Consider the following 4,756-nt stretch of genomic DNA (forward strand, 5'->3'; position numbering starts at 1 on the left):
TGAAAAGTGTTCATATGTAGTAAAAACCTGGGAAATTCGTCCGTTTTCGTCATTTGTTATCGAATCGACTTAAAGCCAGATCGTCACATTGGCCGCTCTTCTCTCTGAAACGCTTGTATTTATCGTCTGCAAAGCTATGTCGTATGCTGCGGTATGCTGAGACACTACAAGCAGCCTAGTAGAACACAGATGAAGTTTCTAAGTTGATGTAATAGCCAGTAAGAAGTAGTACAATTCAAGTTTTAGGTATCGATTATTGACTTTTAAGCTAGCTTTGGTGCCTTGGACATGAGCTAGGACCTTAAGATTCTGCATGAAAGGAGGACTAGCAGCCGAGTAGCACGGGAAAATGTGAAAAGTGTTCATATGTAGTAAAAACCTGAGAAATTCGTCCGTTTTCGTCATTTGTTATCGAATCGACTTAAAGCCAGATCGTCACATTGGCCGCTCTTCTCTCTGAAACGCTTGTACTTATCGTCTGCAAAGCTATGTCGCATGCTGCGGTATGCTGAGACACTACAAGCAGCATAGTAGAACACAGATGAAGCTTCTATGTTGATGTAATAGCCAGTAAGAAGTAGTACAATTCACGTTTTAGGTATCGATTATTGACTCTTTAGCTAGCTTTGGTGCCTTGGACATGAGCTAGGGCCTTAAGATTCTGCATGAAAGGAGGACTAGCAGCCGAGTTGCAGGGGAGAATGTAAAAAGTGTTCATATGAAGTAAAGACCTGAGTAATCCGTGCGTTTTCGTCATTTGTTATCGAATCGACTTAAAACCAGATCGTCACATTGGTCGCTCTGCTCTCAGAAACGGTTGTACTTATCGTCTGCAAAGCTATGTCGCGTGTTGCCGTAGGCGGAAACAGAAAAGCACCATAGTAGAACACAGATGAAGCTTCTAAGTTGATGTGATAGCCAGTAAGAAGTAGACCAATTAGAGATTTAGGTATCGATTATTGACTTTTTAGCTGGCTTTGGTGCCTTGGACATGAGCTAGCACTTTAAGATTCTGCATAAAAGGAGGACTAGCAGCCCAGTTGCACGGGAGAATGTGAAAAGTGTTCATATGTATTAAAAACCTGAGACATCCGTCCGTTTTCGTCATTTGTTATCGAATCGACTTAAAGCCAGATCGTCACATTGGCCGCTCTTCTCTCTGAAACGGTTGTACTTATCGTCTGCAAAGCTATGTCGTATGCTGCGGTATGCGGAAACACAAAAGGCACCTTAGTGGACACACAGATGAAGCTTCTAAGTTGATGTAATAGCCAGTAAGAAGTAGTACAATTCAAGTTTTAGGTATCGATTATTGACTTTTTAGCTGGCTTTGGTGCCTTGGACATGAGCTAGGACCTTAAGATTCTGCATGAAAGGAGGACTAGCAGCCGAGTAGCACGGGAGAATGTGTAAAGTGTTCATATGTAGTAAAAACCTGGGAAATTCGTCCGTTTTCGTCATTTGTTATCGAATCGACTTAAAGCCACATCGTCTTATTTGCCGCTCTTCTCTCTGAAACGCTTGTACTTATCGTCTGCAAAGCTATGTCGCATGCTGCGGTATGCTGAGACACTACAAGCAGCATAGTAGAACACAGATGAAGCCTCTAAGTTGATATAATAGCCAGTAAGAAGTAGTACAATTCAAGTTTTAGGTGTCGATTATTGAATTTTTAGCTGGCTTTGGTGCCTTGGACATGAGCTAGGACCTTAAGATTCTGCATGAAAGGAGGACTAGCAGCCGAGTTGCACGGGAGAATGTGAAAAGTGTTCATATGTAGTAAAAACCTTAGAAATCCATCCGTTTTCGTCATTTGTTATCGAATCGACTTAAAGCCAGATCGTCACATTGGCCGCTCTTCTCTCTGAAACGGTTGTACTTATCGTCTGCAAAGCTATGTCGCGTGCTGCGGTATGTGGAGACACTAAAAGCACTATAGTAGAACACAGATGAAGCTTCTAAGTTGATGTAATAGTCAGTAAGAAGTAGTAGAATTCAAGTTTTAGGTATCGAATATTGACTTTGTAGCTACCTTTGGTGCCTTGGACATGAGCTAGGACCTTAAGATTCTGCATGAAAGGAGGACTAGCAGCCGAGTTGCACGGGAGAATGCGAAGGGTGTTCATATGTAGTAAAAACCCGAGAAATCCGTCCGTTTTCGTCATTTGTTATGGAATCGACTTAAAGCCAGATCGTCACATTGGCCGCACAGCTCTCGGAAAAGGTTGTACTTATCGTCTGCAAAGCTATGTCGCGTTTTGCCGTAGGCGGAAACAGGAAAAGCACCATAGTAGAACACTGATGAAGCTTCTAAGTTGATGTAATAGCGAGTAAGAAGTAGTCCAATTCAAGTTTTAGGTATCGATTATTGACTTTTTAGCTGGCTTTGGTGCCTTGGACATGGGCTAGGACCTTAAGATTCTGCATGAAAGGAGGACTAGCAGCCGAGTAGCACAGGAGAATGTGAAAAGTGTTCATATGTAGTAAAAACCTGGGAAATTCGTCCGTTTTCGTCATTTGTTATCGAATCGACTTAAAGCCAGATCGTCACATTGGCCGCTCTTCTCTCTGAAACGCTTGTACTTATCGTCTGCAAAGCTATGTCGTATGCTGCGGTATGCTGAGACACTACAAGCAGCATAGTAGAACACAGATGAAGTTTCTAAGTTGATGTAATAGCCAGTAGGAAGTAGTACAATTCAAGTTTTAGGTATCGATTATTGACTTTTAAGCGAGCTTTGGTGCCTTGGACATGAGCTAGGACCTTAAGATTCTGCATGAAAGGAGGACTAGCAGCCGAGTAGCACGGTAAAATGTGAAAAGTGTTCATATGTAGTAAAAACCTGAGAAATTCGTCCGTTTTCGTCATTTGTTATCGAATCGACTTAAAGCCAGATCGTCACATTGGCCGCTCTTCTCTCTGAAACGCTTGTACTTATCGTCTGCAAAGCTATGTCGCATGCTGCGGTATGCTGAGACACTACAAGCAGCATAGTAGAACACAGATGAAGCTTCTATGTTGATGTAATAGCCAGTAAGAAGTAGTACAATTCACGTTTTAGGTATCGATTATTGACTCTTTAGCTAGCTTTGGTGCCTTGGACATGAGCTAGGGCCTTAAGATTCTGCATGAAAGGAGGAATAGCAGCCGAGTTGCAGGGGAGAATGTAAAAAGTGTTCATATGAAGTAAAGACCTGAGTAATCCGTGCGTTTTCGTCATTTGTTATCGATTCGACTTAAAGCCAGATCGTCACATTGGCCGCTCTTCTCTCTGAAACGGTTGTACTTATCGTCTGCAAAGCTATGTCGTATGCTGCGGTATGCGGAAACACAAAAGGCACCTTAGTGGACACACAGATGAAGCTTCTAAGTTGATGTAATAGCCAGTGAGAAGTAGTACAATTCAAGTTTTAGGTATCGATTATTGACTTTTAGCTGGCTTTGGTGCCTTGGACATGAGCTAGGACCTTAAGATTCTGCATGAAAGGAGGACTAGCAGCCGAGTAGCACGGGAGGATGTGAAAAGTGTTCATATGTAGTAAAAACCTGGGAAATTCGTCCGTTTTCGTCATTTGTTATCGAATCGACTTAAAGCCACATCGTCTTATTTGCCGCTCTTCTCTCTGAAACGCTTGTACTTATCGTCTGCAAAGCTATGTCGCATGCTGCGGTATGCTGAGACACTACAAGCAGCATAGTAGAACACAGATGAGGCCTCTAAGTTGATGTAATAGCCAGTAAGAAGTAGTACAATTCAAGTTTTAGGTATCGATTATTGACTCTTTAGCTAGCTTTGGTGCCTTGGACATGAGCTAGGACCTTAAGATTCTGCATGAAAGGAGGACTAGCAGCCGAGTAGCACGGGAGAATGTGAAAAGTGATCATATGTAGTAAAAACCTGAGAAATTCGTCCGTTTTCGTCATTTGTTATCGAATCGACTTAAAGCCAGATCGTCACATTGGCCGCTCTTCTCTCTCAAACGCTTGTACTTATCGTCTGCAAAGCTATGTCGCGTGCTGCGGTATGCAGAGACACTACAAGCAGCATAGTAAAACACAGATGACGCTTCTAAGTTGATGTAATAGCCAGTAAGAAGCAGTACAATTCAAGTTTTAGGTGTCGATTATTGACTTTTTAGCTGGCTTTGGTGCCTTGGACATGAGCTAGGACCTTAAGATTCTGCATGAAAGGAGGACTAGCAGCCGAGTTGCACGGGAGAATGTGAAAAGTGTTCATATGTAGTAAAAACCTTAGAAATCCATCCGTTTTCGTCATTTGTTATCGAATCGACTTAATGCCAGATCGTCACATTGGCCGCTCTTCTCTCTGAAACGGTTGTACTTATCGTCTGCAAAGCTATGTTGCGTGCTGCGGTATGTGGAGACACTAAAAGCACTATAGTAGAACACAGATGAAGCTTCTAAGTTGATGTAATAGTCAGTAAGAAGTAGTAGAATTCAAGTTTTAGGTATCGAATATTGATTTTTTAGCTGGCTTTGATGCCTTGGACATGAGCTAGGACCTTAAGATTCTGCATGAAAGGAGGACTAGCAGCCGAGTTGCACGGGAGAATGTGTAAAGTGTTCATATGTAAAAAAATACCTGAGAAATCCGTCCGTTTTCGTCATTTGTTATCGAATCGACTTAAAGCCACATCGTCTTATTTGCCGCTCTTCTCTCTGAAACGCTTGTACTTATCGTCTGCAAAGCTATGTCCCATGCTGCGGTATGCTGAGACACTACAAGCAGCATAG

Source organism: Schistocerca gregaria, unplaced genomic scaffold (assembly GCF_023897955.1).
Source record: "Schistocerca gregaria isolate iqSchGreg1 unplaced genomic scaffold, iqSchGreg1.2 ptg000386l, whole genome shotgun sequence".
Classification (NCBI taxonomy): Eukaryota; Metazoa; Arthropoda; class Insecta; order Orthoptera; family Acrididae; genus Schistocerca; species Schistocerca gregaria.